The 24,358-nt window shown below is 34.0% G+C and overlaps 1 protein-coding gene across 7 annotated transcripts in view; it reads right to left on the bottom strand.

Moving 5' to 3' along the window:
• Window positions 1-2,995: 2,995 nt before the first annotated feature.
• The window catches only part of Pkc53E (Protein C kinase 53E), a 275,095-nt gene continuing 253,732 nt past the window's right edge, over window positions 2,996-24,358 (bottom strand). For 6 of the 7 annotated variants that reach the window (XM_087346884.1, XM_087346883.1, XM_087346880.1 and 3 more), the window contains one exon: window positions 2,996-22,904. The gene's annotated coding sequence lies outside the window, so the exon portion shown is untranslated. Of the gene's footprint in view, window positions 22,905-22,946; window positions 24,027-24,358 lie in introns of those variants that run through there. The other variant, XM_087346882.1, reaches the window with a different exon arrangement.

Below are 24,358 nucleotides of genomic sequence, written 5' to 3' on the forward strand. Positions count from 1 at the left end.
TGACTGTCACAAAATCATCATCCACTTTGAACAATATAAGTGCTGCATGATATGAAGAAAATTTAAGAGCTATTGGTTATTATTGGGTGTATATTGATGTTATTGTTTGTACAATTATTTCTCATCATTGTTTATTCATCACTGAAAATCTTTGAAATTTAGAAATATATTTGTTACTTCATATCCATTCTTCTCATTGGTTATTTTTGTTATAAGTGAAGTTAACTGGAGTTTTAGGAAATATAATTGTAATGCTCAATACAATGGATAGATGAAATAGTACAGTGTGCTTCATTCAATAAAAACTAAGACATTAGCGTGTGAGGACTAATTAATATTTTTTATATAAATATCTGGAGTTTCAAACAATCCAGTTTATCTCCTTCATTATACACACAGATATCTGATGTGTCCTGCTATTTGCTGAATGTGTCTGACACTATTCTTTCAAGAGTATGTTTGATTACTGCTTCACATTCTTACAATCACTGTCACGTCCTAATATATCTTACTGTTCAGAACCCTATCTAGTGTTAGGAACCCAAAAACATCTCTCCCTGCCTATGTTAGCTGGCTAAAAGAGTGTGGAACCAGTGCAGCATTGAGCTTGCTGAAGAACTAATAAACTGTTGAATGAGCGAGCACTGTTGTAAATTGTGACAACCAGATTATCACACCACTCACTTGTCTGAGGCATTTTTCAGCTGTATGATTACTGTATCAATAAGTGGATAAAGACCACTAGTCCAGAAATTATCTTCTGGATCTGAGAGGTACTGACCAGTACATAATTCAAAGTTCTCATTTACTACAGGATTTCCTTTTAAGAAAATTATGCTGTTGCTCCCCACTGTTTGTCACTTCTGATGCTCTAACATTTATTTTGTTAAAGTGGTTGCTCATGTTTTAAACTTACTCAAGAGAATTCTGTAGAAACCCTGAAGCAGATATTACATTTATTTGTTTGTGCTGAAACATGTTAGACACTTTATGTGTACATTTTGAAACTCAAATTTCAAGACCTACCAAGAAAATCATGTCAAAGTCTTGCAAATGTTAAGTACAGTTGACACTTCACTACTTTCAGTAGAGGCTTTTATTCCCAAGAGCAAAGTATTACATCATTATACTTGAGCTGCAAAAGATCAAAGTTATTACAAGAAGACCACTGACTAAAGCAAAGTATCTTTGTGGCATCAGGTAAACCTATGAGGGGGACCCTTTTCAAGATCATAAAAAGTACTTGTTTTGGGCAACCATTTCACAGAATATTTAATAACGAAATTCAAATCATGACTGTCACAGTGAATGTATTTGGCATATGGGCTCTTCACAGGTAACCAAGCTCCTGCCATATACCTGCACCATCATAGCTCTGATCTTTCTACTTTGAAATATGCAGTCTATCATTTAATGACTGTATTATGTGAATTAATGTCCTCTGGACTTTGAAAGGTAAATTCAATAATATCAATACATATCAGATTTATAGACATTTCTTCTGGTTTTGCAGTGACAGTGCTTATTTTTACACTTACATAGCAAAGCAAAATCTTGTGTAGTGCCAATAAAAGTTAAATAAAATGGGCATGACTTCACTTCTTCAAGAATGTCAACATACTTATTTGAACTCAGTAGTTCTAATATATCATTCTGAAGAGTACAGATAAGTAATGGCTCCATTGGTTTTCCATAGTATTGCGTGTGGGTAACATAACAATTGTAGGAAATTTATAGCAATTCTACTAGTAAATAAAACAGCATCTGACTCCAATGCATGACTCGAACTGCTATCCAGAACTTCAATATGAGACAAAAAGTTTTCAGCAAAGCACTGCCAAGACTTCCACAAGACACCTCTCACCCTAGCATGTATGACAGCCTGTTTCAGATTTAATGTTTTACTAAAAGAGTCTCCCAGCATTCATTCCTTTATAGTTCTGTCTGGCAGTATCACAGTGCAGTACAATAATTTACAGATTTTATGTGCATGTCATCAAATATATCCAAAGAGGAGAAAACATTGTCCACATAAAGTTCACAGGCAATCACTTCCATTCTCTAGGTAAGACTCATCACTGCTGCATGAGCTGTCATAGTCTGTGTTTCAATTTGCCTGTCCCATCCTTTACAATAAGCTGATAAAGTAAGTGTAGGCAGTCATGTTGCAAAGTTTGTAAATCTTTATATGAAAGCAACTGTGTTTCTTAGGAAAGTATTGCTTGAATATAACTCCCCCTAAAAACAGTGAAATACCTTCAACTGCAATTAGATGTTCAAACGGACTGTAAAATTTAGCATAAATATCAATATCAGTGAGCATATGAAAGAATGATCTTATTTTCCAAGGTTTCTCATAGTTCTTCTTGGTCTTGACTGGTTGATTCATATTGTTGCAGAAATCTCAGTAGAAAAAGAATTGATCATATTTCATTAAAATGGCATATAGAACTTAAACAGTTGACCACTAACCTTCCAGCAGTCTCACATGTAGGGCAAGAACCAAAAATACATATCTTCTGTACAGTCACATCAGGAAGTCATGAACAACTGTTGTCATTGTCTAGTTTGCCTAAACATTGGTCATAATATTTATTAGTCTCTGCCACCACCCAATGATGCATTCTCCCATCTGAAATTCTATGTAACAAATGCAAATAATAAAATGTAATTTCAAGAAATATGCACTAAATGTGTTTAGTGTTATGACAGATGTCAACAAACCAAGTGGTGACAGAAATTACCCCAATACTAAGAAGATTAGTGTCTTCTGAGTTGTAGAGTCATGTAGTCTGGTAGAATTTTACCAACAGGGTAATAATTAAGGCAGAAAGGACCTCTGAAACACTGATAAACGTCTACCACACTACATGGTGCTACAACCCAGAAGACAGTCATCTTCATACTCACTGCCATGAGAACCTCAAATCCAAATCCTACCCTAATACTCATTGGACATTTTCCCATTGGAAGATAATACAAATTGAAATCTACCTTAAAATGAAACTTGAGGCTTTATTATGCAAATATGATTAGTATTGTAGTGTGTTTGTCTTCGCCATCACTGTGCTATATAAAAGATTGTTAAATGTAGGAACATACATTTTGTTCAAGAGTTCTGAAATGTGTTTACATAAGTATAAAGAAAGAAACAACTTCAGGGTTACCTGAATATAACATTTTTTAAATGTATTGGCATACACTACACAACATACCTCAATCACTGTATCTTGATGTACAGGATGGCAACTGTTTATGTGAAGTAATATTTCATAGGAGGTTAAAATATAACCTCAGGAGTTCAAAAGCAAGTTCAGTAAAATATCTATATCTAATGGAAGTGACTAAATGACTTAATGAACACATAACTAGTTTTCATTTGAATGTACTACCATTCCATGTGAATGCAAGGTCTTCAGTAGTAACCACACAGAGGTGTTAATTCACCAAATGAAACAAGGGATTCTGTCTCTACCAGAGATTATGCCACCCAAATTGGGTTCAAAGGCATTTGCATTTTGGCAACTGAGACTCTAGGAGCAGTTCTGTCACATTCATTAAAATACATATGAGTTAGAAACTCGGTGGAAAGCACAACAATCGGTTTCTGAATTGAGAAATTATGTCCCTCTGAACCTTACCTGTCTGTTGGTTGTGGTTACTGCAAAGTGTTAATGAGCAACAGAACTACTCGCCAAGGCTCAAAACAGCTTCAAACCTAACTTGATGATATAATCCGTAGCAGAGGCAGAGGCAGGATGTTAGGACTGTTTGGGGAATGGACCAGTGGTAAATGTTCTGGTCCAGATATTAATGTGCTGCCAGACCTCTAGAAATGAGCAAATATAAAGAATGTTTTTTTAGCAGCATATAATCATTCCTAAGCACTGTGGTGCAGTTGTTGGAGAGATTTAGTAATACTGCATTTCTACACAACTTGACTTCTATACCAGGACCCCTCTATGTAGTTACTATTCCCAGGTCTCACAAAACACAGGTAGGTTATGTGAAATGGCCAGTGCTCAAAGAGAAGCTAATGCTATTTAGATCTAACATGTACCAATTAATGGTATGACAGTGTTGGCTCAGAACACTGATGATTAAAAATCTAATTTTTATTATAATATTTTAATTACTTCATAAAATGTATTCACTAATCAATTATTTTGTTGGGTTATGAGTAAAGAAAGCATTTTACATGGCACCTATGTTTGTAACAAAAAATTAAAGCTAGACTTCCTACTTGTCACTTAAATATCAGAGGAACATCAAATTAATACAATATACTGAACAGTTCTTATAGATTATAAGAATAAAAAGATTCAAAGTAACAATTACTACCTGCCTGGCAAAATAATATCTGGCATTTGTTTTGAATATCAGTAGTAATGTTAATAATGATAATATAATTACACACTGGTATGCCATAGTTTGGATTCTGTAGGGTTCTGAAAATGGTGTGATACAGTCAGGTTTATTGGGTTTTTGGATTTTGTACATCATCCAAGGTTAAAAAGTGTACGTTTCGAAAACCGGATCCATTGTCATCTTCAGGTATATGGGGCAGGGGCATCTACTGTTGGGTCCGTTATAAAGAACTAGTCTCAATCACTGGACCTGGTTTCTGAAACGTCATACACATTTTAACCTTGGACGAAGGACAACCTCCAAAAATCCATTAACCCCAAATGCCATATTTTGGCATGTATGTTGCAGCATATGAGTCTGAAGAGGTCAGATACTGCTGATATTAGATAGCATACATGATAAGTAGTTAGCATATTAGAGTACTATAATATTACTTACTAGCTGCTTGTCATATTTGCTATGTCCCCATATTTCTAACTATATAAGCCAGATAATCAAAATATCTTATTTAAGAAAAACATAAAAGAAAACATGACACAAGTGTATAAAACTGATGTACAAATTAATCACAAGGCATGATATCATTGGAATTATATTCTTATGTGTAATTCCACATCCCAATATGAATATGCAATTTTTATACATCAAAGAGATGCATTTAATTTTGTATAAGGATTATCAGGGACTAAATACACAAAACTATACACTTGCTTTGTACAATTCAGCAATGTCTTACAGTTAACAATACCAATGGATGCCCCTTGTTCAGAATGCAGTAATATGCTCTCCTTCTACAAATGCTGATATTTGGAACCATAAGACTTACTAATAAAAACATGACAGCAACATCACTGACAAACAGTGTTAAAAGGCAGATAAAACAATTATAGAAATGAAACAAACACCAGCAACAGCAGAATGGCATAATGTACGTCCACATTTTTACATAATTTTATATTGTCTGTTATATTGCATAATTACATACGTATTGTATTTTCTGTATGAACATTTTCATGTTACCAAGTATATGTGCAGTATAATACAGAAACAGGCAAGATGGTTTACATCATCTGTCTCTTAATCACAGATCACACATGTAGTCTATAACAATTCAACAGTACCTCTTGAAGCTCTTACACCAATATTATCTCTTATAATATAACAGCCTTCTAAAAATTAAAAAAGAGGAAACCCATGCCACTTGCCCCTGAAATGTACATCTGACTACATTATAATTCTAGAACATAAAAAACATACATCTATGTAATATTTTACTATATATTACAGGGGCAAAAGGGTGTAACAATTTTATTCCTGTTATTTCATTGGTCAATGCTTATAGTACTCTTTCTTTTCAAAACTATAATCCCAAACTTCTGTAGGTATTATAACACAAGCATCATCAAAACCGTAATAAAACAATTTTTTATGTGATGTACCTCATTCTTGCAACATGTACTTACAAAGCCCAACCCCAATATTTCAATGACATAAATAAATTCCAGTTATATGGCTGCAGCAATACAAGGAGACATTTTTTTGGGGCTGAAGAATTAAAGCGAGACATTATGATTGTTATGTGTTTAGTTGCATGAACCTGAAATAAATTAATCTGTACTGGAAGACATATTTCTGTGATGTGAAAACTTTTCTGTCAAAACAGGAGCAAATGAGTACATTTCACTATTATACTTTAGAAAAGTATATTAAGGCTTGACTGTTTCATGTCCTCATGCCCTACCTTGGTTTGATCTGGATTTCATGAACCAGCACTGGGATCAGTCCGGCAGTTCTGACAATCTTTTAATTTAGAAAAGTGAAGAAAAACTGTTCTTGAATATATGTCTTGTATTCAGAGGGAGTCATCTGTCAGAAAGGTCAAAAACTAGAAGATCAGATTACAAGTTCAATGTGAGATTGAGTCAAACAGACAAAATAATCTAGACTTAATAAACTATTATAAAATGCACATGGAATTTTCATTTTGTATGGTATACTTATTTACACGTGTTTCTGCTATGTTATTCGTTGTTTATCTAATAGTTGCAAAAGTATATTAGCCTTTATCATATTGGAATATGGTGTTGAAATGTCTGAGCTACTGAAGTGTTGGCCAGAATTTAACTTGGGTACTTAACAACTAGTATGAGCCAGGATAGCTCAGTCAGTATAGTGACTAGCTACGGGCTAGATGACTGGGGTTCAATCCCCGACACGGGCAAAAATTTGTCCTCTAGCCTCTGCATCCAGACTGGCTCTGGGCCCACCCAGTCAACTATTCAATGGGTGCTGGGGGTCCTTTCCCAGGGGTAAAGCGTGGCCGGGGCATGATGCTGACTACTCACCCCATCTAGTGCCAAGGTCAAGAAAGAGTAGGAGCTATACACCCACTCCCCCCAAACGAACAACATGGCTTGTAGTGGGACAGCTTTTTTAAATTAACAACAAGTAGTGGTATTACAATAGTGCAGTAGTACTGAGAAAATGTCTACATCTGTGGAACTATTAGTGTTAAATTATTGCAGAACTCTATCAAAATAAAATACACTGCACAATTGTATAGTGTATATTTTAATAGTACAATATAATTATTTTAAAAAGAGGTTATAGATTGTTAAACTAAATTAAATACAGAATATATATAAATCAAAATGTATGGGACTTATATTTTAGTAAATGTTCTTCCGATGTGCTTAAACATTTGTACTTCTCCCCCAATATTGTCAGAGTGATGTAGTCAAGAATAATGAGATGGGTAGGTCATGTTGCATGCATGGATTGGGCGAGAGGTGTGCACTGGGTATTGGTTGGGAAGCCTGAAGGGAAGAGACCGCTGGGAAGACCTAAACGTAGATGGGAGGATAATATCAAGCAGGATATGTGGGAGACAGGAGTTGAAGGTAATTGGATTTTGTTGGTCCAGGACAGGGTCCAGTGGAGGGCTTTGGTTAATTCGGTGATGAACTTTTGGTTACCCTAAACCATCTAGCTAGTTAGTTCTTCTGACGTAATAGACAGCCAATCCACAAATTTGTTTTTGTATGGAATATATGAAAACACAAGTCTATACAACAGCTGACTTTACACTTCCAAGCACAGAAATGTTATGGCCATTCTTTTCTTTTTCACTGAATACATATGGCACCTGAAAGCATGATTCTACAACTGGCAAGTGTCTGGTGTCTCAAGATTCAAGACGACTCATTTGATTTGCATTGGATTGATTGAGGTTGAGGCTTCCTTGCACTCATTTCCATGTCTGACAGAATTGTCAGTGTTCTGTTTGGCTATCACAGTATGTTGAAATGATAAAACTATTCAATATTATTAGATCCACTACCATGTTCTCTAATTAGCAATTTTGTCCCATTTGTCAGTATACTCCATTTTCTGATCAGTCTTCAACACTGGCAGGTTTCTGAGTTTTCCTGTGTTGATCAAGAAAATTGCCTTGTGCTGGTGATTAATGCACATTTGTCACTGCACAAATCTTGTCTTACACTTCTCACCCTAGCACGTATGTCAGCACATTTCAATTTTGGAGTCTTACTGTCAGCATTCTTTTATGACTGTGTCTGACAGCTCCAGAACAATTGATAGCTCTTGTGTTTAAACAATCAGTTAATCCAGAAAGCAGAAAAATTATACATGGCCAACCACTTAATCTCCAGCTAAGTAAGTAGATTGTAAAATTAGGCATAGGTGTGATTGAGCATATCGAAGAGATCTTATTTTCAAACATCTGATACAGATCTTCTTAGTCTCGACTGGTTGATTCATAGTGCCAAAAATGTAGAAATATCAATATATGAAAGAACTGATCATGTTTCATCACGCTACAGCAAAAAGCATACAGCTCTTCAAGAATGGTTAAGCAATCTTTCAACATATTTTGCTCTCCATGTCCCATTTGTATGATAAAAGCCAAAATACATAATCTCCTGAACATCAGATGAGCATCTTTTGTCTCTGCCACCAAAAGCTGGATCATGCCCATGAAGAAGAGAAGAAAACTGTAATTATTGAAGAACCCTTGTTTATATGGGCTGCCTCATGTTTCTTCAATCCACTGAGGCTTCCAATGACACCTCAAGAATAACATGATGTTAGGGTTTTGACAAAGTGATACATCCACTACACCTTTCCAGCTTTGTTCTGTACACTCATATAAATATAGGCCTGCCACAGGTCGATCACCTCTCCAAACCTCATGGTCAATGAACAACCACCACTCTCTTCCACATAATTCCTGCAAATCCTTTACTGTCCAATATGGTCACCAGAACCTCCTCCCAATTCTCCTTGTCACCTCCTTTCCTCAACCACATGCTCCTCTCCCAGTGGATAACAGCCAGCTCCTCCACTCCACCAATCAGCACCACTGAATTTACCTCACACCCACTGCCTGCCCTATACAAGGCCTTTTGAACTAACTCAACCTCATATCCACTTTGAAAATGGCTATTGCATGTTTGCCAAAACATCGGTTAACACCAAATATTTGGTGCAGCTATCATCTGACATACATTGCACACCAGTCTTGAAAACCTAAGGACAAGGAAAAAATCAGAAAGTTGGGGCAGGGCTGGCCACCCATGGCTTCTCAGTCAAACAGGAAGTGGTAGATCCAGTACCTACTGTATCTAGACTAGAAAATTAAGATGCCCATTACCTAATGTGTTTAGTACATTAAGTCAGCAGCTCCACTGCTTTAGTTGTAGCAGAGGATTAAATTAAAAACAAACTGGTATATTTAAAAACTGATTAGATATGATTTAAAACTTACAGCAGTAAGAGTGGTGGTACTCACAAGGTAAGTGAACACTATGTATAGGAATGAATAGTTTTACTAATACTATTAGTATTTAAGAATATTTAAAATACATATATTCAGCTGGTTGCTAGAAATGATAAGTTTAACATATCCAAGCTGAGATTTTCACTGATAATGCTAAATATCAGAGATATTCAAAGAGGAATGACTAGTTACAGAGTGATATATCTTGTATGAAGCATGGGAAGTTCTGTATGTAAATATACAACTAAGTGATTGCTTGTTGTTATACTGACAGACCTTTTAATTTATTTTATTTTCATATACCTGAGGCAATTGAAAGTATTAAATATAACTGTGGTGAAATGAATCTACCATCGTCAGTAACCTCCACAGAATAAATTCTGAACTGTAATTGCTTTCACATTCTATCAAAACAAATCATTATACCATTTAGTATCATTCATTTATAGATTTATAATTTGTTCACTTAAAGACCAAAGTGGCAACTGGAGACTTGTTGATTCTGTCAGCCATTGAGTGACATTTAAAGCACATATATGGTATGTACTGTATCTGAGTTCAGCAACGAACACCTTTACATTCTATTGCATATTATTCATGTAACACACCACATTAGCATGAATATGATGGATATGTCTTTTCCTCTAAATATTTCCAAAATACTGATTGGATATTACATTTATTTCTGTTAAGTACACTATACTCACAAGACTATCATAACAAATAAGCATCTTTATTACTTCAGTACAGAACATTTTAATAAAACCAAGATGAAAACGGAGTGCTTTCACTATTATAACAGTAACAAAAGTAGTAATAATAGCATTAAAGCTGGAATGGTGGTAAACTGAATTTATTTTTATTTTTGGGGACTTTTTAATTATTGGTATATTAAAGTGTCATATGGCGTGGGAAACACTGTAGTTAAGATCATGGGGATAAATGAAAAAACAAAACTATGGAGCATGTATCTATCATTTTTGGAGCAAAATATACACCAATTTTTGTATAAAAAATTTGTATTTTCACGTATTCCTTCATCAGCTGCTGTTCCATTCTTCATATTTGCTTGCCCTATCAAATATATTAATGCATTCTCAAGGTCTTCAGATCTTTCACCCTTCAACCACTTCAGAGTTCTAATGGTTTTGTTCTCCAATTTGTTTTTTACACTCAAAACATCTCCAACACAGCACTAACTGATGGATGGGTAAACTTGTAAATGAGAGAAATAGTTTGGAATATTTTGCTGGCTTACACCAGGATATTGTTCTTCATAGGTACATTTATCTCTGTCACCAACATTTAATTCCACTATTTTCCCCAAGTCACATAAATATAACTCACTGTGACTACACATACTTACTCATTCTGTGAGTAGCATTGCACTTGTACTCAAACTAAAGCTTCCATGCATATTACACATTAGTTACTTAACAAAAGTGTGCAGGAAAAACTTGCATTATGGAAGAATCTACTAACCCTGTCAAACATCAAAAACGAGGTACATTTGTAACTGTTCAATCACAATTCTTCAAATTTTACCTTTTACTGTATGTAGCATATTCTCAATAACGTTTCCACTTTCAAATAAATGCCCCTCCCAATAACGTTCAATTTACTGTAACTGTCTGGATTCATTTATACTGGCTGCTCAAAGAAACAACAATTACTTCCCCAAGTAACTACAGGTGGTTTATTACCTGAGTAGGTTTTGTTTGTCAGTGTAGAAGTTGGTTTACAGTATTTTTACAAGTTAATATTCCAGGGAGGGATGGTTCTCCTACTGAGGACAGTGTTCTACCAGCAGACTGCCTTTCAAATTACATAGGGAATTTCAGTTCTGAGGCTTTCATGGGTACACTGACGATGCAGTATATATAGAAGGGCAATTTACTGTGGTTTAACAGCAGCACTATTAAAAAAGTCATTCTTGGCATATATTAAGCACCACACCATAAAGATGTATGGTATAGTGAAGCTATACCTTCACTCTTTCTTAACCTCAGCATTGGATGAAAATGACTCACCAGCTTCATGCCCTGGCCACTTACTCCCTGGGTAAGTACCCACACCCCTCCATGTGCCCACTGGATAAGAGGGTGGGTGGGCCCCACAGTTGGTCTGGATACAGAGGCTAAGAGAAAAATCTTTTGTCCCTGCTAGGAAGTAGTAGTAAATACAGAATTATACATGTGTTTCAAAGTCAAACAATATAATGTCACACCACAATAACAATTTTACTTTAAAAAAAAATCAAGGAGTTCTGTAATATAATCAAAAAAGATGATTTAATTAAAAACTTGTAAAAGCTGAATATATATAAAGTCAGTTTTTATCAGGTTATGTATAGGCATCTCTATGAACTTCAGCAGTTTCCAAGAGCACTACAAAGGCTACTGTCATGTTCTTGGACACAAATTTAAATACTTAATTAATTTTGTCTCTAGTATTACATAATCAGAGGCTCACAGATAGTGAGCTTAATTCATGTTCATATAAACAATGGATGATGACATCACATACACAGAAGGTTAAAGTATTATATTTTAAAACGTAGGTTAATCATGTAATTATTGTTTGAACAAATACTATAATGCTGTAAACAAACATATATATATTACAAAATATTTATATTGGTATCATAAAACGCGACTATACTTACTGAAAATAAATAGTAATAAAGGGAAGGTTATTTAAAAGAAATTTAATGGAACTTGGAGTTGGTGGTCTCATGATTGAAAGAGTTTCACATCTCCTGACTAGATGGCAGACCTGACACTGCAACTCATCAGCCAGCTATTAGTTCGAGCTAAGCAATCCTTACACCATCGTAAGTGCTTTCATTGTTGAAAACGCAGATTCAATTTAATACACGGAATCATAACACACATTTAGTCTGAGAGAGAGAAAGACACAGTATATGTGAAATTCTTTAATTACTTTTGAAACAGTACTACTTCTCTTCATAATTGTAATAATTTCAACATATAAATGCATAATAGTGAGGTATATTATGCCCACAAGCTACAGGCTGGATGGGCCTGCACTAGTCCATTCACATTAATCCATCCTTCTTTTGACATTCTGCCTCATTGTGAATTTGTAACTCAACAAAGATTAAACTTTTTCTGTAACATCAAACTATAAAGTTGAAGTTTACAGGATTTCAAATAAATAATTACTTTCTGCAATATGTAAAAACACTAATAAAAACAAATTAAAAGATTGATAAGTAGGCACTGATCATGTTAAACTACAAGAAAATGTACATAAACACACAAGAAAGGCACTTGATCGCTACAGACTGACAAGACAAAAGGTAACATATATGTCATGATTACTATACTGTGAACTGAAATTAAAATCCATAAAGTATTAATGGAGAAAGAAAAAGGATTGAAATCACTAAGTGTGTGTAGTTTCCAAGTATTAACAGTTGTACACACTCATATATAACTACATTACATACATATTATGTTTCAATTAATGTGTTACTAAAGATAATTAAACATATGAAATAACTCTTGCCAGAAACCAATTTTTTTATCTCATCTGGAAGCACTGGTCCTTCTGGCCTATACTAACTCTTTATATAAGATCGTAAGAAGACCTGTGTAAAAAAATGTGGCCCAACAGGTCTCAACCATTAATACCACCTTTTCAGAGACAAATTATGTTATCATGGAAATATAAGGCAAGGAGGTTAGTTCAGACAATAGCAAGGGGAAGGGTTAAGATATTAAACATCAGAGTACCACAGTTCTCAAAACATAAAACATAATTAATGTCAAGACTCCACATGACATCAGCTTCAACCATATACATAATAAAATGCACCCATTTCTATTTAAAGGCTTATTTTCTAAATTGCAAAAATTATTATTTTGTAAACAACGTAATTCATTTCAGTCCTACAGTGAAGATAAATGTATAATATTCAAATGTGCACTTTCTGTGATCAATAGCTTATCTTCCAACATGTGCACTTTGAATGAACCTTCACAAACACAGTATGTTAACATGCTCAAATTAAAACTATTTAGATATGTAATTAAAGTTAAAAATTTCACAAATGTTTGTCAATAATATATTGATTTTATTGTCATTTGAAGTAGGAATTGTGGCAAATTTTAAGCCCTTGACATGCCAAAAACAGTAAATCATAATCAATATCCTGCACCAAGCTTAACTCGTAAGTGGTATGGAGCAGTCTGTCAGACTGCTTAAATTTTTCTGCTCCTCACCAACACCCCCCCCCCCCCTTCTGAAACCCAGTAATCCCTTTGTTTACCTTTCAGTCAGTATGTGAATTAGTAATGTGACCTCAGTGAAGTTTGTAGTTTGTGATTTATTCTAAAAGGAAAACTTTTAGCAGTCTGACAGATCTCACTGTTTGAGTTATGCTATTTATATTTACTCTGTGCTCAGTTAGGTTGCTCATTTTTATTTTAATATTACTCAGTCTTATTGGCCTGAATCAGTATTATTAATTTAAATTAACTACAAGCTTAATTAAAAGTAACTTTTATTGTTTGATTATGGATCAGCAGGAAATGGATGACAATTTCACCCAGTTTACTGATGAAGTTCCATATGATATGGAGGGTAATAGTAATGAGAATCCAGACTTCATTTTGGAATGTGGACATAGTTCACAACCAGAACAAAGTGCTAATGATAATGAAAATAATCTTGGCAAAATATAATGCTTTTATAATTTAAAGTACTGTTTTTATTATTTATCCCAAACGATTTATGAATAAGAACAAATAATTTGTGTGATAAAAGTTCTACTCAGTTTCTAATATTATAAAAGTATTATATAAATGTAAATAAACACATAGATTTGCAAACAATCTTTTAATAAAAATATATGAGCAGTCTGGGAGATTGCACCATACCAGTTAAGGGTTAATATATTCAAACATAATGTACAAGAACACTTAAATGAATGGCCTGAGAGCATTAGGACTCAGAAAAAATAACACAGCAAAAGGTTAATATTTTTCATCAATCTAATATGTAGTTCTTTTACAGTGTAAAATGATCATTATTTTTAAAACACTAGACATAATTACAGTGGTTAAAGGCTTGGGAATAATCTCTGGTAAATCCCTAAGAAGTAGCTGGCTGATAAGAATCAGTATAGGAACTTATGTTCTTTATGCCTAATCATGAAGGTCATTGATGCACTGTCATCCAAGGTCACAGCTGTGCAACAAAGATCCAACATTAACCCGGACAACGGACCATGGTATCCCCTGTTGTATAACAATCTCTCATAACGTGGCTTACATACCTTCTATGAAAAACGTGACAGACATGGACAGGCCCAAAAGGCAGTCTTTGCTCATGCTGAAGTGCAAAGAACACCTAAAATTTAATTATGCTACTTAAGTAACACTCGGACTGAAGACAGTGTCAGACAGAAATTAGAATATCAAGATAAAAGTTAATCATAAACAGTTCTTATGAACTTCAGATAAAGACTTGCTGTGTGCATGCCAATAGTTCAATTCCAAAACACATTCTACACTCATTAATATGTATCATCCATAATGTGTTTTGATTCTGATACACTATTCTAAGACTGTTAGAGCTGGAATTAAAACACTCACACAAATAATTTCTCAGAACTGGGAAATAATAAAAAAAACCTGTCTCAGAAAGAATTTTTTTAATTGAATATCTTCTAATAGGATTCATTGGTGTTTTCAATACTGTATTTTCATCTTAGTTGTCTTGTAATGAAATCTGGATAACAATAGAAGTAAACTAATAATGCACATTAGATCTTACTGCACAGAGAATTAACATTGTGTTCCAATGGAAGTTGTAGAATTTAGTAACATGCCTTAATATACCAGGGTTGGTTATAAGGGCTTACGCAACTTATTAACAGCACTGTAAACTGAATTTAAAATTAAAAGAAGTTTTGTTCCTCCCACCTCACAGAACTGTGTAGTACATGTTGCAAGATGATATTTCCAAGCAATAAATCTCTATTCTGGAAATTTACAACCTGTGTATCTACAACAAATAAGAGGCACAGACCAGACTCTCCTTTGCCATCACAACAAAAATTATGAATCAAAGCACAGCATTCTGCATATGTGTGTGTATATATACATAGTCTGCATGAACCTTTGAAACACTAGAGATGCATGAAGACAAAGGGCGGTTTAGCAAAAATGTTAATTTATGTTATTTCTATAACAAACATACTGTACTATAAAATGTTATATTTCAAGTAGACTAATAGACTTCTTTCTAACAGATGGAGTCCTTAACTTAATTTAACTTCATAACATTCCCGAGTTGGAATGTTTCATTTAGCTGCCACGATACTTTCTTCCAGCACATTCAGTTGATTGTCATGGGAGTCAAATACATGAAAGAATGGCTGTTAGGATCTGTGGAATAAAGTTACATCTAGTGCAAGAAGCCTGGAACATGGCTGGCCTGCTGGAAGTACTACAACCAAATAGTATCCTCCTTTTGTGAAGTAAATTAGGGAAAAACATTAAATTAAAAGAAGTTAGAAGAATTGATAGTGCCAATTTAAAGTAACCACATAAAGAGTATGAAAAATCATGCATATATAGTCACACTTAGATAAATAAGAACAAAGTGAATGTTTCATAATTGATAGAAACATTGTTGAATTTGGTTCAGGTTGAAATTAAACATGTCAAAACATTATTTAATTAAAATTACATCAACTTTTTTAAAGACCAGAAAAATCCACAGAAGACACAACCACTTTCAAGCTTAGTTCAGTCTGTTAGTTACTTTTGACCAGATCACACAATTCTAGAGAAATATCCAGACAAAGCTACTGGAAAAAAAGGGGAAAAATAACAATAGTAGGCATGAAGACATGCACTGAACAGGCAAGATATTGCATATGGGAAAAGCAAGCATTCTGCAGAGAAATTGTAAAATAACAGATTTTTTGTTAAAACTCATCAACATTCTGTTACTGTATTTATGTTTCATTTTACTCCAGGCTCCTTTCATTGTAACAAAATAAAAATTTAACAGCAATCCAAGTTTCTTGAGGTATGTCAAACTGTACATACCACAGTCCCTAAAATTAATTCCATTATCAATATCAGCAATGGAAAGTGGTTCACAAAGACAACTAAACAAGACATCAAGAATTTCAATATCATGCATCAACACGGGGTACGATCTTCAGCTTAAAGAAAAAACATTCTTGGTAGTAATACAAAACAACTGGGCTAATAGTATTAGCCCTCTGCTTCACTCACCAAACCCCATCCCCCCCTCCCCAAAAAATCTGTGTTCACATCCATACTGCATTACCAGAATGCCAAAGAAACTAACCTGCAAATTCAGTATTAATATTATTTTTAATATGCAGCCAACAAATATTAAGCAAAACATGAATATAAAATACTTCGTGAAACTGAGTTTATCACAGTGGTAAAGACATTGACGTAGGTCTTCTGGATTGTAATGCCACATGGGCATGGGGCAGATGCCTACATTTTAGAGGAACACACAGCCTCCACCTTCAATAATGAAGACCAAAGGTGGTATGTTTCTACAAAACATTGATATCTACCTAGAAGTCCTTATGGTGTCCCAACTGAAAACACCAACATCAACAAGAAAATACTTTAATTCTTAATTATAAGCTCATGCCATTTTTATGGCAATATGGAACAGCTGCTGTAATGATAGACAAACTAAAACATGAGGTCAGTCTACTGAATTCATTATTATAATTCTGTGAACATGTTAATTTGTTTGGTCCCAACTTATAATAAATAAATATGTTGAAGGTGAGTGGATATAAATAATAGGTACCGGCAAATAAAACAGTAAACTACAATTCAGTCACTGAAAACATGTTAACATCATTACACTCACTATCAAGTACATCCTCTTATTATTAGTTCTTAAAAATTAATGTTTAGTATTCAATGTATGTTCTTATACAATGCATTTTTAATTAACTGTAGGTGTATAACTTTCATGTCAAGTTATATTTATATGCTATTAAGTGATCATGTAATGATATATGATGCACAACTAAATTTTCTGTACTTTCATAATTACAGGGCTGCATCATGAGGCAAACTATTGTGTTGCAGATGATCAAGAACGGACCCACATCTTGCACCAACAGATATATGTAATTTTCATAGGATACACCAGTATCACGGAATATGTGAGATAATAAACAGTCAATGAACATCAAGACAAGGTAAGAAAGAGGCCACGATGAATTTTGTATAGGGACAGCATTTCCCATGCTTATATATGAACATGAAACTCAGGCTACGCAGAACAAAAAAATGTTCATAAAATTGAAGATCAGGCCTATGGAAGAAGTGAAATATTAATTTAGTAAATTGTAACATAGATAAACACAGAATACCGACCTTAACAGAACAAGGAATAAGACTTAAAGAATTTACCCTTTTGTTTAAAACAAAGGCAGACACATAGGGAGGTCTTTTAAAATATCAATCTTTGAGTGCAATCCATGAAGGACAGAAGAAAACTGGACATTAGTTTCACAAAATAGATGAAGACACAATAAAACCGATTGTACTATGCCATAGTGAAAACACTTCGAATTAACAGAATACGAACTACAAAGACCTTATATCAGTGGGTGATCATTCTGAAAGTAAAATACAGAAACTATAAATAAAGCTTGTGGAGTATGACTAATTTCAGTTCATGCACTACATTCACTTTACTGCGAGAATTTGGTATGAAATCGTTATATAATCAACATTCTCCACAAGATCACCTCATGACAAAGCCATCTCCATACTTTTATATCCTTTCTTCTTGCATCTCTGTCCATCGTCTCCTAAATCTGTTTTGCACATCTTCACCACCTGACTGGTCTCTTAATATCTTCAATGGTTATCTGATCACTGCCTTCACCTGCTGCTACATCCTCAATTTCACCAGGTTTACTTTTGTACTGTTTATATTGGCATGCCTTGCTGGGGATCTGGTCACTGCAGCACTAAATCAATAAATCCAAACATATTTGGATTCAAATTCAAAAACTGGGCAAGTTTCATCCTCTTTTAACTTTATTATACAAAAGTATGGAATTTTAACCTCCCTACTGCAGAGCTGGACTGTATATATATTCCAAAATACAGTCAATAAAGGTTAATTTACTGGGACCATTAGATAACTTAATTAAAAATAAGATTCTGTGTTACAGCACACAGAAATGTTCAAAGTGAAACATGCTTTAAATCAGCATGATAATGAAGCTTATGCAGACTCAGTCTTGAAACTTCAAACATACATAATGACAAACAAAAGAAGTGAATTATCTGAAATGGCCATGAAATTTACATTTATTACAACTAAATCAAAACTATCCCCAAGACACATTATGGTGTAAAATGCTCTTTTAGCACTTTTAAATGAGTTTTCAGCACTTACAACAATCTCTGGTACTGTGAACATTCCAGAAGTCTCAGAATTATTTATGAAACTAAGAAATGGGTTAAGCAGTTGGAAATGGTAACAGAATGAGCTCAAGACCATCTATCACCTGGTCTACATGTATCTATGTGATAAGATGGCACAGTGCACTTCTCATAAAAGACATTTCAGATCAAAGTAATGCACAATTCATAAGATTTACTTGCCAAGGTAAACAACTGTTACCTTACTAATTTTTTTACACAAGTGGATGTTTAATCACATGGACCTATCTCTGGTAGCAGAACAAAAATTATCAACACTGCTAATACCAAGACCTGCCAATCTCATCCCCATCTCTGTCTTCCAAGAGATTTCCCAAACAAAAAATTTCTGTGCACAAACCTTATCTTCTTCAACCTATCAACATGTCCAAGTCATCAGAGTGCCCTAAATCAAGCTGTCCTGACAATCAATTCATATAAACCTTCAAAGAAAACTTGTCATTATTACATTATAATGATAAAGTTTTTAATATTAGGGGTTAAAATTAAAACTAACAAAACATGTTTGCTGAAGCAGTGTTCTGTTCACATGCACAAAGCTGGGCAAAGCTCAAGAGGATTATGTAGTGGGCTAACAGTTGTCCAGATAGGCCTGTTTACTGCTTAAAAATCTCTACAATATGCTCCAGTTTTGAATGACAGAAAGAAACAAATACTGCAAAAACTGTTTCCTTACTGGCAAGAGTTTGTAATGGGAAGTGGTCATTAGATTGTCCTACTACTGAGGAATTCCCTGTTAGTATGCAACCTGAAGGTTCATAACCATAATCACACATCCCACTACAGAATCCAGTCTACAAAAGTTCAAATCAGTTTACATCATAATAACTTATTTTCTTAAGGTCTACTTCAGTAATATCTTCTATCTATGCATTTCTAGAATGTGTGCATGACAAAATGCCCACTTCATGCCCATCTTCTTGATTCAGCCAGCCTAGAAATTAGTGAGTAGTGTACGAAGCATAAGCATGTAGTTCATCTCTCTTCTGACCACCATTTTCCTCACAACATTGTTTTATGTGTCTTCAATTTTATTCTTGTGAAGACCAAGTTTAGCTACCAAATAAAACTATGTGACACATGGCAGTTTCAAAAGCTTTAATCTTCAGTTTTTTAAGGAATCGATAACAGCCTGAATTTCGTGATAGTTTCAAAAATTTACTAGAAACTGTATCATTATAATGCTGTCCTGGGTTTGGGTTAAGAAATTGTTTACTTTTACAGTTTTGTTATCAACTGTTTTTAAGCAAAGTTGTGTTAGGATTTGTGATGTTCATGCTTTAACCTAATAAAGTATGGCAGCAGTCTATAATCTGCTGAAGTACAGAACCACATATTCCAATTTTAAGTAATGTCTGTTAAACACAGAAGATCTCAGTAATGTCTGCATGACAAAATTTGTTTTTGTTCACTAATGTAGGAGCTAAGCTAGCGAATAAAATTAAGGATACACTTTTCTATCATGTTATTAATAGCATCAGCTAATACGATATTATGGAGGCATGTACATAACACAATTTTAATCTCAAACTGCAAATGAAAGTATTCCATTCTGTGAAGGAGTTTGTGCCTAGATGTGGGAAAGTCACTCCTTTGGCAATTATTTATGTTTGAACAATAGCTTGATTCACTCCAGTTCTGCAATGGGCAGTCCAACTACAAAAATTGTACATCAAAATTAGAATGCCACACAAAAGAGCCTTGAGACAAGGTTGGACAGTGGAGACAAGAGTGAAAATATTTTAACTATCATAGATACAAACTATTTACAGATATTTTAGGCCATTTTCAAAGTCAATATCATATTATATATATATATATATATATATATAGGAAGTATTTATACAAAAGATGATGATACTGAAATACTGCATACACAAAGAGATCCTAGATATAACCTCAACACCTTATTAATTAATAACATTCTACTATGTATATAACAAATAGTATTTAGTAAATAACAAAAAATTCCACATCCACAAAGCATTGTCATTTAAACATTTGTGTGATTTCTATGTGTAATATGTCTCTAGTACAAGTTTTCTAAATACTACTAATGATACTATTTATCATGAATCTCATATCAACTGTTATTAAAGAGAGCAGCACATGAGTCCATTGAACAATTTTCTAGAATTCTTCCTGATGCGAGTAATTTCAAAAGCCATGGCACCATTTCATGCTCCCTACAATCCCAACTTATGCTTCCATTATGTCACATAAGTTCTAATAACAAGCACTCATTTGCCTATTATATAGGCCAACATTTCAGCTGTTTTCACCTCATACTGTGTGGAGTTCATAGGTTTACTTTTATTATAAATTAGTTTGCACTCAGATGTGAATGATGTTTCAATCACCTTATATTTCTCCAAAAAGTTATTCTCCACTTAAAATGTATGTATATATGTACACATGTGTATATGTGTGTACATGCATGCATATACATACGTATGTAATTCATTAGGTATAGCAACCTTTTCTTTATTGCAAGTTAATACATGCCATATTTCATTTACTTGACAGCAGACAGACATACAAAATAAATTTTGGGAGTGGTAAGTGTAGAGATAATCATTTAACTTATATATTTCAAAAGGAAAGTATGACAAAATGCAAAATCTTAGTGAATGATAAAGTGGAATGCTATCACATGATATAAAATAACATAAATGCATGCAGTGTCTTGCAAGTGTCAATATCAAAAACCAACAAAACATGTAGCTCTTTAAACATGCATATTTTTACTTAATGTAATGCACACTATGTAATGACAGGATCCTCATATTTCTGAACCCACCTCATGTGTGAGAAATGTTCACGATAAAATTCTCAAATGAGTTCCATAAACCTAAAATATTGCAACATTATAATAAAGATATTACAGTTAACCCTTACTGTATGGGAATTGGAAATTTAAACTCCACATCCAACCAGATATTAAATCTGAGGGTAACAGTTTAACAGTAAGCTAGTATACACACAGCCAGCTGGACCAACAAAAATCCATGTCATATGGCAAACAGAGGTTAATTAAATAATTTCATTTCAAAAAGTAACATTCCAAAATGCATACAACAATTTAAATACCAATATTAAATGTAACTTCTGATGAACCATCTGCATTAGTGATGAGTCTACTTTAAGGAACTTAAAATGGTGAAGACTTCAAACATACAAAATACATGGAATATTTTAGTATCCTGTTTCATTCAAACACTGCTACTGTCAAAGTACATCAAGTTCATATGGACCACTATGCACTGCTTTCAGTAGCATCTGATTTAATATTTTGGCACATCTACACAAAATTCTGATGTGTGGGTAGGAGGATAAAACCTACATTGAGAAGTAAATATCAATCTAAGAGAATACATAATTTATTACTAATGAAGATATGATTAAATATATGTCCTCATTCTGAACAAGAGAAGAAACTGTTATATATTATATGAGAAAATACACTTTCGAACAAAAAGAAGCTAAGATATCATATATCCCAATCATAAAGATAAAAGATGATACTGATGACATCGAGCGATAATACTGGTTTAGCTAGAGGACAGTGAAATATCATCTCAACTAGTCTACGAGTTCACTGCTAAGCAGCTGGGCACAACAGAAAAATCTACAGGATACTGCTACTCTTATTCACACATAAAGACTTCAAGAGCAGTTTACATACCATATGCAACTCTCCTTCTGCTCTGTAAAATCAAATCCTCTCCATATAATCACATACTATATATGATCTACTGGTATGCAGCACTGGTACATTACAACATGAACAGAATATGTATAAATCACAGCAAATGAATTCTCCTTCTCAGAGTTACTAACCAGAGTAATGACATGATAGAATTAATGGTAATGAGAAGATGAACTTTTTTTATAAACAGATTTCTCATATCTTCTGGGAGGCACAAAGTTTTAAAAATAACAAGAAAATAGAGATAAATTTTAAGATGTGAAGTTCTTACGGAGAGAGAGGAAAATGAGGGCACTTAATTGGCTACACAATCGATTACGCCTCACTGAAATAGTAGTTGCCCACATACTGCAAGCACAGAAGCAGCAGTCTCAGAGAAAAGTACACATGATACAAGTCCATCACCTTAACAATCACAGTCCTGTCTTCCAGCAGTAGACACAGCAACTCTTTAGCAGCAAACCATGGGAGGCTCCCATACTTGAATCACCACTGATAACAATGCCAGCTGTCTCTTCTCTGCATCACACTATAAACAGTGCCTTAACTAAAGAAACAAATACTTTTGGGCTTATGTGTTACACTCATTTATTTAAGAGAGAGACATAATTAAAGTGTTCTCTAATAATACTATCATCTTGCTACTGGTCCAGAATAAACTTGTGGTAAAAGAAATGTAACAATTATATGGAAGTATGTCAGAATGTCTGACCAGCTACCTCAAAAAACACAAACCTTCAGAAATTTCAGTATAAACCTGTACCCTGCAATAGGTCAGAATATGCTGAGAGGAACGCATGGACATCAATGTCCCTTCACAAGCAAATCCTTAAAAGACACAACATCTTCATGATGAACTGATGCAATAATACGTGGAAATGCCCTGAAACAACTACTTCTAGATCAGGCTTCAGTATACGTGCATGCAATAAAACTTGCACAAGCTTGCTCAATTTAATTTCCTAAATCTCAGCAACACCTAAACAATCATATCTTTTTTTGTCATTAACTGAAGTAAAGCTGTCCCACTAAACATCATGTAGGCGCTTGAGGGGAGGGAAGGTATAGCTCTTGCTCAATCTTTTTGTCATTACCAATTTTATTTTTGTGTAAAACTGGTGTATATATAGCAACCTTTTGATGTACACCTTTTCATGAATTTTAAGAGTTTGTAAAATTCCATCATTATCCACGTGACATTTATTACCAGGTAAACCAGCTTGATAACTTTTCTGTTGGAACACCTGTAATTTAGTATACTAAAAAAAATGATTCCTCACAATTATAAAAAAGTCATGGCATTGAAATTACAAAAGGATATTTTTTTATTTTGATACAGTTAAAGTAATAAGATTCTGATTTCTAATAATGATAACATGTTTACAATAATATTCATTATTTGTAAAATATGAAATCATTATAATTTAAAAATTCTTTACTTAACCGGGTCTCATAATATTGTAAGTTCTGCATGCAAGGGGAGCTCTCTAAGGGGGGAATATATACCAGCAAGTTCCTAACAGCCAGCCTGGCAACATCTTCATCTCGTGAAATCCTGGGTCACATTTCATGATTACAACAAAGGTTTATATACATTTGCAATAACAGACAGTCTTACACAATCTCTAATATCATCAATTCTTGCACATTCCTGCAAAAGAGATTAATTTAAACATTAAATCATACACTGATCAACTTTTTGGCAAAAATTTCTTCATGATCAACCTCCACCCAAAATCCTGTAGCATTTTATGCTGAAGAAACAATTATATATTTTTGGGAAAAACTGCTCAAATCCCACTGTGGACAAACATCATGTTTGTAACCTCACTTAACATTCATCCAGATGACACAAGACCTTAGCTAATTATTTTCAGAAGCAGGATGATACTGATTAGATATGAAAGAATCCTGGTTGAAGGGCAGTGAACTGAGAAGAGTCTCAAATGCCTCTCACTGTCACCCCACAACTGACATGTGGCA

The sequence above is a fragment of the Zootermopsis nevadensis genome, unplaced genomic scaffold, assembly GCF_977971745.1.
Source record: "Zootermopsis nevadensis isolate Lab colony 2312 unplaced genomic scaffold, Znev_1.0 Znev_ptg000011l, whole genome shotgun sequence".
In the NCBI taxonomy this organism is placed as follows: domain Eukaryota; kingdom Metazoa; phylum Arthropoda; class Insecta; order Blattodea; family Termopsidae; genus Zootermopsis; species Zootermopsis nevadensis.